The 12,336-nt window shown below is 48.0% G+C and overlaps 1 protein-coding gene across 9 annotated transcripts in view; it reads right to left on the minus strand.

Moving 5' to 3' along the window:
• The window catches only part of LOC125086411 (uncharacterized), a 101,093-nt gene that overhangs the window by 82,126 nt on the left and 6,631 nt on the right, over positions 1–12,336 (minus strand). The window lies entirely within an intron of this gene.

Raw genomic sequence — 12,336 nt, forward strand, 5'->3', positions numbered from 1 at the left:
TTGCTGTCTGTCATAAATAAATAAAATCTTTCAAAAAAAAAAAATCAGAAGTAGGGAAGCTACAGCCACTAAATATGATCCAAGCAGAAGGGCCTCCTCTCAGGGTGCAGTTTCCGGTATGGCCAGCAGGTGTCAGAGCCACCAATAGTATTCCAACGCTCTGGCAGGGAAGGTTCAGGAAGGGAAAAGTCCGGCTGGAAATGAGATCGGGAGACCCCCTCCCACCATTGTTTGCCCCTTTGGCCCAATATTTTGTCTACTACTGGGGTTGGGGCGGGAGGAGTAAGGGAAGCTGCAGAAAGCAATTAAATTCTCAGACCACAGATTCCCATTCAGCTGGGGAGTCTTTGATCCTTGGAGAAGCTGTTGAAACGCTGTTGGATGGCCTCCCACAGCTGGGCGGCAATTCTGGAAGCTCAGGGAGACCCGAGGAGGGGCGAGTGTGGAGGGGAACACGCAGAGGAGGGCTCTGCCATGGCAAGCCTGGTCTCAGAGTTTCTGTATGCGGAGCTTTCCCGACTTAACCTTGGGGTCATGGTCTCTTGAGCACTTCCAGCAGAGCCCCTTACTGGCCAGCCTGGCTGTCATCTGGAGCCACTGACCTAGGAGACCTTTGCCAGGCTGGAGCAGGCCTGGGTCCTGGGGCTGGTGGCCTGGGCTCGGCAGGCAGACATGCTGTGAGGGGCTCTGTGTGGCACCCCACCCCCACCCCCTAGGCTCAGCCTATAATTCTGAGATCACCAAATCAGGCCGGCACAAAGGGGATGTTGAGGCAGGTACAACACCATTGGGGTACTGCGGGGAGGGGGACCACAACCTTGGCTCCAGAGGGGCAGACCCTTCCCTGAGAGTGTAGGAATGAAGGGAAGGGATCTTCACCACATGCCCCAGCTGGTACATGTCTGGGCTACTCCCCAGACCACACCCCACTTCTGGCCGTGGGTCCAGGGAAGGGCTCAGACAGGGTCCAGACCCACGGCACCCTGGGGCTTCTCACCGGTGGGACTTTACTACGCAGAATGATCCCCAGCCTGCAGGAGGGGTGGAAGGTGGGGTGCAGGGAGGGAGGGGCAAGAAATGAGTTCAGCGTCCCCTGGATGGTGCTGCTGATAGTCGTGATTTCTACACATTCTGACAGGTAGGCGAAGGTGACCTTTCTCTGTGACTCAGATGACCTCATCTGCTAAACTGGTACATCTTACCCAGGCCCCAAGAAGCAACGCTCATTATTTAACTCACTCTGCACCTCACATGTCATCTATGTCATTTAAAATAACACACCTGCGCTACCACACACATAATAAAAATGGCAATTATCGTGAAAACACAGGTGGCATTCACATCCAAATATGACCCTGCATTTTGATGCTCGATATTTCAAGCATCATATACAAGCCAAATGCTTCGTTTAAAAACAAACCCGGCTAAACTGCTGTCTGTATTGGGACACACATTCACTTACCACGACTGGTATAATGACCACAGCTTTGATGTCTGGCCATTGAGGGGTTTTCTTCCATTACCCTCTTACATATGACAGAAGAGGTATGGAACGGGAAGAATCTCTCGTAATGCTAACCAGCCCACTCTCTTGGATCATGTCAGAGGGAAAACTCTCTCTGAGGAGGGTCAGACAGAGCCAAGGGGAGGGGCCACACTAATCTGCTCAAGGAAGCCTGATTAACAACGGGGCCTCCCCTGCAGGCACCGTGGAATGGGTTGACTCCTGGATAATCCTAGGCCCATTGGATTCCTGGTAAGACAAATAGCCTCACAAGCCCCCTGAAAAGTAGAGCTAGTCCTTGCTAGTTCTACTTCATCAGGCTGTTCACGTGACAAGGCTACACTAGGCCAAGACAGACTTCACTGGTCAAGATCTATTTCGAGATACTCAAGTTTCCAGCTCCCTGGAAAAAAAGCAACCAATGGGGTCTTGGGGGTGGGAAGGGATGGGGTTCAGGCCCTGCCCACCTCACTGAATCAGATCCCTGCTTGCCACATGCTCCCTTCACTTCAATCATGCTTTGGGGGTGAGTCAGGGAGGAGGTGGGTGGTTGTGCCTGGTTTTGCCTGGTGTCTGGTCCCCTAATGACCATGACTCCTCCCTCGACTTAATCCTTCCTGTACAGGGACTCCACCTCCAAGCCCTGCACTCAGCCAGGCAAAAGGCCTGATTCAGAACCCCATCTCCTCAGCAGTACCCAAGGCTGTTTCCCTTCCATAAAGCAGTAAGGAAATCACCCACATGGATACACAAAAACAGATCACTTCCTGAATCACACCTGAGTTCGGGTGCAGAGTTGGTGCACAGAGTAAGGCCAAGCCTCAAGCTCGAGGTCACTGGCCATAATTATCCCTCCCAAAAGGGCAGCCTTCCTTACCTGTAGCCAAGCAGCTTCTGAGGCATGACAAATAGCCGTGCCCGTGGAAACCTGGGAAGGAAGCATTCCTCAGCAGGTCTACCGGCCCAGGTGTCAGGGACACGCACCAGAAAAGTAAACAGACTAAACCAATAGAAGCAAGAGAGAACTGGTTCTCCTGCTCTCTAGATGGCTCGTGACATTTCAATTATGTGCAGCACAATATTGCAGAATTATTTTCAAGCTTTATGGAGTCTCCTGGCTTCACAAAAGGAATATTAATTGGTACAGTTGAAGGACGGCTAGAGGCCGAGACTAGAAAGAAGTTCATGGGCAGGGATGAACCCCACAGCGGCACCATCTGTGGGACTGGGCAGGTAAAGCACGGCACCTTTTGTCCCGGGGAACCACAAGTGTGGGACGTTTGGGCTGTTGCTTATTTGCAATTTATTTCTCTGGATTAGAAGTGGATGTCCGTGAGGCAACGTCAGTGTCAAGTCAGCAAATGGCAGAGGAGCCCTGAGTTCCGGCTTCCCCAGTAGCTCTGCTGCGTGATGGATCAAGGGAATCTTCCCGAAAGCCAGTGTGGAGAGTTCCCAAAGCACAACTGGGCTCAGGATCTAAACAGACTGATCTTTCTTTTAGAATCTCTGCTGTGGGGCAAGGGGAGAGAAGGGTCCCATGTCCTCTCTCTGGGTCCCGACTTTGCTACGAAAATCTCCTTTCAAAACTTGTCAAGGGCAGACCGCAGCCCCCCAGTGAAAAGACGCACCCAGAGTTCTTTCGACAATGATGGTATTGAGAGTTGCACCTTCTAACGCCTACAGGTGCCAAACAGGCCTGTTTCATAATATCACCTCAAACTGTATTCCTCTGGCCCTGAAACACTTTACTTTTTAAAAAAATATCCATTTGTCTTGAAATACATCCCATGTTTAAGAGAGACATGGATATGAGAGACAGATCATTTGCTTCTTAATTCTACTGTCAGAACTATGACAGCACAAGTTTAACCCTAAATGGCCACTGGCTGTCAGCCTCAATGTTGGGGAGGACGCAGAGAACAGTGGGGACCATGATGAACTATAGCACACAAAACCTCATGAAGGCAGAAGCCACTGTCAACACCAACAGTTAAGTCTGGCAGAAGCATGGGCTCGGCACTTTCCAAAGAAACCAGAAATCCAGATTCTCATGTGTAATCTCTCAGTGTTTAAGCAAGGACTATAAGCTTTAAAAAAAGGGGGGGGGGGCACCTGGGTGGCTCAGTGGTTAAGCCTCTGCCTTCAGCTCAGGTCATGATCTCAGGGTCCTGGGATCGAGTCCCGCATCGGGCTCTCTGCTCTGCAGGGAGCCTGCTTCCTCCTCTCTCTCTCTCTGCTTGCCTGTCTGCCCACTTGTGATCTCTCTCTGTCAGATAAATAAAATCTTAAAAAAAAAAAAAAAAATCTCAGGTCACCAGTTTGCTACCTCCCTCTTTAATGACTGACAGCAGTCACTGGGAACAGAACTGACCTGGAAGCCAGGAACACAAGACTGTTAGACCTCGCTCTGACACCTGGGCAAGACATCTGGTCGTCGTGGGTCTCTGTCACCTTGGTCGAAAAGTTTAGAAGTCCAAATTCCTCTCGATACTAAATTATTATACTGTATAGTTATATAAGTTTTCTAGATGGTCAACTCCCACAGGAATAACCAGGAACCTAATTAAAAGGGAAAACACCCACAGAAATAGATCACTGGACCCTAGCAGGGTCTGCAACACTGTCTAGACATGCCCTCGGTGTGGCCAACCCCCTGGGTTAACACAGCCACAAGACGTGAGCCCTTCCACGGGGTCCAATCCTGACCCCCAAACCCACCGGGGAAAAGAAAGAGTGGCTCTCCTCCTGTTATCTTGGCCGTGTTGGGGAGCACCTCTCTAAGAAACAGAGCTAGTGTGGGTCTCCTGACCCTAAACTCAGGGTTTCCAGGGGACATTGGAGTCAGAAAGCAATGCTGACCAATGGGCTGTTGAGAGCCCCAACTCCAGCTTTCCATGGTCACACTCGTCCTTCCTGCAATGGGCTGTGTAGCTGCCACACACCATCTGCCTAAGCCGGCCGTCCTCCGAACAGCTCTGGTCACTGAACCTGAGGCTACAGCTCCACGTGCAGACAGCTCAGCCCAAGCCAAAGCACACAGAAGGGAAGGGAAGGGAAGGAGAACTGGTAAGGGAAGAAGAGAAAAGCAAGCTGGGGAATGATGACGGGGGGTAAGCTAAGGGCCTTTCCACTGCAAAAGGTAAAAATCGCGTATTTCAGTCCCAGTAGGAATATTCACATTCTTGCGGTTACATGAAGTGTGTGTGCCTTGGGCAAAATGAAGGCCCCAAGAAGAGGAGAAACTGAAACAACACAGCTCCCTCACACGGGCCATCCTGACCTTACAGAAAGACTGACAGACAGACTGCCAGTACCCAGTACCTTTCGGAGAATGACTTACCTTTGACTCCAAAACCAGCTATGACCTTTCTCTCTACTTGTGTCTTGGAGACGTTTTCTCCGCCTTGCCCTGTGACCACCCTGGCCTCAGGTCATCAGTGCTCTGTCAGCTCAGTGTTAGCCGGAGGCCTTTGCATTATCTGTTGTTACTGCCCGGAATGCTCTTTACCTTGATTTTCCTGGGGGTGGCTGGCTTAAGTCACAGCCTCCAGGACACCCCTCAGACCGGGCCCTCTCTGGCCCTCCGAGGATTTACCCACTTATGGGTCACATGACCCTACTCTGCTTCACACCACCCAATTTGTTTCTGTCTTCCTTGCTTGCCTTCTCTCACTAATATACGAGCTCACTTTTCCAGCTGCTAGAGCGATGGCTTGCCTACCGCAAGTGCTCGGGGAGCATGAGTGGAAGAAAGGGATGGCTGGCTAGCTGGCTGAAGTTGGGGAGGCCTCCAGCGGATAGACGCCTGCAGTTTGCTGGGCACGTGGGGAGGAATAATCCCGCACAGACTTGAGTCCAGTGGGAAGGCAGACATTTATCCCATGCCTCTGGAAGTACACTGTGCTGTCTGCTCAAGACAAGTGTGGGAACAATCTCTAAGGAAAGTGAAGGGCTGGCCAGATGGGCAAAGGCACGAAGAGGGTGGTGGGGCAGGCACCCCGTGGGGGAGCAGCACAACGAGGCGCCATGTCTGAAAGTAGAACACGGGCTCCAGCAGCCCCGGGTGCAGGCATGAGGGAGACAGGGCCTGAAAGGAAGGCAGAGGCCAGTTCCAAAAGAGCTGCCTCAACCCATCTCTGAGCTGTGGGAGCCATGCACATATTCTTAAGGAGGGAGGTGACAGGATGGCTTTCTGTCTACGATGATAATTCTGAAAGCAGCAAAGGCAACTAAGAGAGAAGAGAGCAAAACGTGCCAGAGGTCCAAACCAGGTGAAAACACATCTGGGATCACAACTCCCCAGAGCAACAGAGGAGGAGGAAGAAGAGACAGATGGAAAGCCATTGAAAGGGTAGAATCACCGGAGCCCCATGACACACAATATGTGGGAGACAAGAGAATGGACGGGGTTAAAGGAAATCCCATCAGAATCAATGGTCTTGGCGTGGGGGGCCACGAAGCCCTAAATGCCTCATGCACAGACACAACAGGTGCCCCATGTGCCTGTGACCCTGGCCCAGCTGGGAATCCTTGTCCCCGCGCTGCCCGCAGTGCACCTGCTTCATCAGGAAGTCTGCAGAGAAGTCCCTCTGGTGTGTGTGCATCGAGCCTAGAGCACGTTGGTGATTTCTTTGCTCCTAACGCTACACGTGCACTTCCTTACCACACGACCGTGTTTGAAGGCACACGCTGATCCATCACCGAAGCATGACTATCGTTCTAAATATAGATGTGCCTGTCACCCCAGAGAAAGAGCAGACCACAAGTCATGACTGCACTCACTCCAAGGAAATTTGCAAGTGATAAAATTAAAAAAACAAATCAATGTAAGGTTTCATAAGTCTGGAAATCTGATCAGGGGGTCAAATTATGATGGCCTCACCTGCTTCACTTCTCTTGACCTTAAACTGCTAAATTGGCCCCCACTAAAGCAGCCCCCGCCCCACCCCAATCTATTTCTCACAGTCCTCAAGGGAAATCTCATGCCGCAGGGTCCTCGCTCCATTCCCGCTCTCCTACTTTAGCCCCTCTCTGCCGCCATCACCTGTGCGGCCACATCCTGTCAAGAGCACGGGCTCTGGGACCTGCCAGCTTGGCTCTGAATCCTGGCTTGGCCATCTGGGAGCTCTGAGACCCGGGGCAAGTTATCTAGCCGCTCTGTGCCTCAGTTTCCACCTTGGTAAAATCGTGCAACGATTCAGTGAATTGGTATTTGTCAAGTACTCAGAACAGTACCTAGCACGAGGCAAGTAGCCCACATGAGGAACCTGCTGTTCCTACCACCGCTGCCCTGGGAAAGCCTCTGCTAACTCCCACCACACAGAGCCAAAGCCACAGGAGCTGTGCTGTGAGGCAAGGGACAACGCCCTCCTGACGTAATACGCTGCCCCAGAGAGTTTGCCCCGTGTTTTCTGAAATTATCACTAAAAGAGTGATTTACCAACAAAACAAATGAACATATGGGAGAGGGAGAGAAGAGAAAGATAGAGAACAAACTGAGGGTTGATGGAGGGAGGCGGGTGGGAAATGGGCCAGATGGGGGATGGGTATTAAGGAGGGCACCCGTTGTAATGAGCACTGGGTGTCATAGAAAAGTGATGAATCACTGAATTCCACTCTTGAAACCCATATCACACTATATGTTAACTAACTAGAATTTACATAAAATTTTGAAAAAAAATTATAATGAAAATAAAAGAGTTCTTTCCATTTTTTACCTGCAGCCCTCCCTTCGCCACAGTGTCCTCCCAGGAATAAGACATGAGTTGCGGACACCCGAGCTAGAAGACAAATGAGTGACAGATGCCACACGGTCTCCCTCCCTCGGGGAAGGGCTTTGTTACGGGGTCAAGTGGGTCCAGCCTGGCTCCCGCTGCCTTAAGATGGATTCTTCTCAGGAGAATCCTTCGTTCCTCACCTAAAAAGATTTCTGGAGTCACCCTGGTCCCGATTCTTCCAAAGGTAGAGTTTGAGTCTGATTCTTTAAAAGAATGGAGGACCAACTGTAACTATTAAATTATTTGTAAGTGGAAAACAAGTATAAGCTGTAAAAACATGCTAAGTTTGAGACTAAAAATAGTTCTGATATAGGACTTTGCATTTACCTTTTTTTTTTTTTTTAAGATTTTATTTATTCATTTGGGAGACAGAGAACATGAGAGAAAGAAGAGTGAGCAGCGGTGAGGAGCAGGTAGGGCAGAGGGAAAGGAAGAAGCAGGCTCCCCACTGAGCAGGGAGCTCTGTGTGGGGCTTGGTCCCAGGACCCTGGGAACAAGACCTGAGCCGAAAGCAGACACTTAATGACTGAGCCAACCAGGCGTCCCTGAATTTATCTTTCATGATGAACTACCTGTCAATAATCTTAACATTAGGATAGGAAGAGGAAAACAAAATTTTAAACAAGATACCACTTAACATTAGCATAAAAAAAATCCAACACATAGGAATAAATCTGATAAAAGATGTGCAAGACCTCTCCAGAGAATCCAGAAACAATGTGAAGAAAAACTGAAGAATGGGGCACCTGGGTGGCTCAGTTGGTAAGTGTCTGCCTTCAGCTCAGGTCATGATCCCAGGGTGCTGGGATCAAGCCCCATACCAGGCTTCCTGCTCAGCAGAGAGCCTGCTTCTTCCTCTCTCACTCCCCCTGCTTGTATTCCCTCTCTGGTTGTATCTCTCTCTGTCAAATAAATAAATAAGTAAATAAAACAAAAAAAGGAAAACTAAAGAAGACCTTTGTTAATGGGAAAGCATGTGTGCTCCTAGGCACAAAGATTCAATATTACAAAGATATTTGTTTTCCCCAAATTGATCTATGGATTTTTTTCTAGTCAAAAATCTCTGGCATTTTTTGTGGAAATTGACAAGATGACTCCATTTTTTTTATGAAATGCAAACGGCCAGAAGAGTCATGGCGATGTTGAAGAAAAAAAACACAGTTGAACAATTTACACTACCAGATGGCAAAACTTATTATAAAGTTACAGCGCTTAAGCCAGTATGGTATTAGCAGAAACTTCTGTCACCAAAAGTGTAAAGATACACAAATAGACCAATAGAAAAAAGAGGGTTTAGAAACAGACCCACAGACGTACAGGCCTCTAATTTTTGATAGTGACACCACACTGTACAACAAAGAGGAAGGAATGGTCTCTTCAAAATGGTGCTGGACCATCTGGATATAAACATGGATAAACAAATGAGCCTTGACCCCTACCTCACACCAGTTCCAAAACTAAATTTTAGGGTTGCCTGGCTGGCTCAGTAGGAAGGGCATCCAACACTGGGTCTCAGGGTCATGAGTTCAAGCCTCACATTGGGTGTAGAGATTACTTAAACAAATAAACTTTAAAAAATTTAAAAAAAAAAAAAACCTAAATTCTAGGAGGACTGTAGACATATCCTGGAAAGACGAGACACTGAAACTTCCAGACAATATCTTAGGAGCATATCTTCATGCCTTTGAGGACAGGGAATGACTTCTAAAGTAGGACACAAAAAGCACAAACCATAAAGGGGACAATTGATGAATTGGATTTCATTAAGAACTTCTGCTTATCAAGACACCATTAAGAGAGCAAAAGCAAACCACACAGTGGGAGAAGAAATTTGCAGTACATGTATCCAACAAAGCACTCATATTCAGAATACATAAAGAATTCCACAAATCAATAAGAAAAAAGGAAACACAATTTTTAAAGGAGGGAGAAGCAAAAGACTTGAAAAGGCACTTCATAAAACAGAATATCCCAATGCCCCTGCTAAAAAAATATCTTAAAAGGGCTCAACATGATTAATCATCAGAAAAATGCAAATTAAAACTACAGTTAGATGTTGCTGAGGTCTGGGCAATGTTCTATTTCATGACACGGGTGGTGGGCTCACAGGAAACAATTCACTGAGTTGTACCTGTAAGGATTTGTGCACTCTTCTCTGTTTATTACACTTTCTTAACAATGTTTCCTAAAAAGAGAGACTTGAGAAATATCAACCAAATTTAATCTGTAGACCTTATTGGATATTGCTGCACACAAGCCAGCTATTAAAAAAGAATTTGCAAGACTTGGGTCCATTAACTGCGTATTTGATGATTATTAATAATTGTTTGTTTAGTTGAGATGATGGGTTTGCATCAATGTTTGCAACAAGAGTTCTCATCATTTAGAGCTACATACTGAAGTATAAATACACATACTATAAATAAAATAATACTTTGGATTTGTTTCAAAATAGTCCAAAGAGGGAGGAGTTGTAAGTAAGTAGTAAGACAAGAACGGAGGAGTTGATGGCTGGTAGAGCTAGACAGTGAGTACGTGGGGATTGCTGTACAGCTGACCCGTGAACAACATGGGGGTTGAGGGCATTGACTCCCCCCACAGTCAAGAAACCATGTATAACCTTTAACATCCCTGAAGCTTAACTGCTGATAGCCTGCAGTTCACCGGAAGCCTTACCGATAACATAAATAGTCAATGGACACGTATTTTGTATATTATATGGTCTTATGCATTGTATTCTTACAATGAAGTAAGCTGGAGAAAAGAAAATACCATTAAGAAAATCATCAAGGGGGCACCTGGGTGGCTCAGTGGGTTAAGCCTCTGCCTTCCACTCAGGTCACGATCTCAGGGTCCTGGGATCGAGCCCCGAGTCAGGCTCCCTGTTCAGCAGGGAGCCTGCTTCCCCCTCTCTCTGCCTGCTTCTCTGCCTACTCGTGATCTCTCTCTCTCTCTCTCTGTCAAATAAATAAGTATAATCTTTAAAAAAGAAGAAGAAGAAGGAGGAGGAGGAGGAGGAAGAGGAGGAAATCATCAGGAAGAGAACATACATTTACAGGACTGTGCTCAATTTATCAAAACAAATCCGCATCTAAGTGGAACTGCACAGTTCAAGGGTCAGTGGTGGTGGTCAACGGTGGTGCTCTACTTTGTGTGTGTTTAAAATCTTGTGTAATAACTCTTTCTAAAGCTATAGCAAAGCCAAGGTCTTATGCTTTGGGGCTGTGACTCCTCTCTTCCACCCTTCCTGAACCGAATCAAATATTACATAGTGACAATGGAAATCATCAACATTGCACCCCTAGGCTACCAGGACCTCAAGACCTCAAGAAGTCATCTTGACCACTCCCTCCTCATCAAGCAGAGGATCTGAAACAGGAGGACACACCATGTCTGCTCTGAGCCGCAGAGAAAACAGCGTGCCCCCTCTCAGAGAAGGGGTTAAATAGGCAATATTTATTAGGGCCTCGGATATGAAAGAGCAATCAATTATCCACACCCTTTGGGGGGTATGCCAATGGAAGGTCTCTACACGGCCCAGGTGCCCTCCCTGGAAAAGCAGACCCCGAACAGGAGCCCCTGCAGCCTCCCTAAGCTAACCCTTCCTCTCTATCCCTAGATACTGACACTGTGCTGTCCAGCCTCATTCAGTGAGAGGTCTGGGGCTCCCTTAGCCCGCCGACTGGGCTGGAGCGGCTACAGGAGGAATCAACATTCCTGTATAAAACAAGTCTGGCTCTTTCTTACTCCAGGATCCTGGACTTATATGAGCTTTCAGTCTAGAAGCCCTCATGAGACAGACAGGAACGGTTACACACATAACCTGGCTGGGCCTCCTGACCCACTGTGGCACGCAGGAAGCCCTCTGGGGCTGGGGCTGGCCTCGTTCACTCACCACCTTTCAGGGAAGCCACTCGATTGAGAAGCACATCTCCAGGTTGCACCTAACTCACTCTGCTTCCCTTCTGGGCAAAATGCTGCATTTCAACAAGGGCCTCTCAGAGAAATGAACTGGCTCTCTGATTCCTACTGTAGCTCCTGAAGCCCTCCCTCCAGGCTCACCTGTGAAGGTTTCACAGGCGGGGAATAAGGATTCACACCCACTAAAAGGGGAAGGATAAAAAATCAATTTAAAGGACTTCCTCCATTTCTTCTTCTGATCCCTAAGAACCTCAACAGTGGGTACTTTTCAGACTAATGCCAGGCCTCTCTGAATAGTGTAGGGGTCACGCACCCAGCTCTCCCTCCACATGCCAGCCCCATGACCTCTACTGTCCCATGCTTCAGTCTATCACCTGTGAAATGCAGGTAGGTAACAGTACACACCACACAAGGTTGCTGAGATTAAATAGTACAGTCTGTGTAGAGCACTTAAAACAATGCCCGGTGTTGGCCCTTAGCCGTGACTCTAGGACTACAGAAGCCCCTGCTGAGAAGCTATGCCACTGCCAGAAAGAAAAGGGAGGCTGGGCTCTCAGAAACCAAAGGAAGAAAACGGTTTTGCTGAAACTCTGTGGCTAAACCTTTCAAACACACCTATCTCCAGCTGTTAGCATATTTGCCACAAAACAATATTTGTCAATAATTTGGGGATAAAGAAAAAAATCTTCTAAAAGGTCAGAGGTGTTGCAGGAAAAGTGAACATCCTTATATTTCAGAAATGCATACAGAAAGGCTGCTCCTCTGTACGAGAATAAAAACCCTATTTGCACTCAAAGGGCCAGCAAGGCCCTCAACTGCCAGTCTTTTTTTTTTTTTTAAGACTTTATTTATTTGAGAGAGACAGCACAAAAAGAGCGGGGTGCAGAGGGAGAGGGACAAGCAGACTCCCCACTGAGTGAGAAGCTGAGGGCTGGATCCCACTACTCTGAGATCATGACCTAAGCCGATATCAAGAGTCTGACATATAACTGACTGAGCCACCCAGGCGCCCCTCAACGGCTAGTCTTGATTTAGCCTAGCACTGCTCCACACATCACAAAAAGAAGCTAAGAGCTTCGATTTCGCTCTTTTGTTATTAGTGACTGGCATCCACGGGCTCATTCAAGCAACTTT

This window comes from Lutra lutra, chromosome 15 (assembly GCF_902655055.1).
Source record: "Lutra lutra chromosome 15, mLutLut1.2, whole genome shotgun sequence".
NCBI classification, from domain to species: Eukaryota; Metazoa; Chordata; class Mammalia; order Carnivora; family Mustelidae; genus Lutra; species Lutra lutra.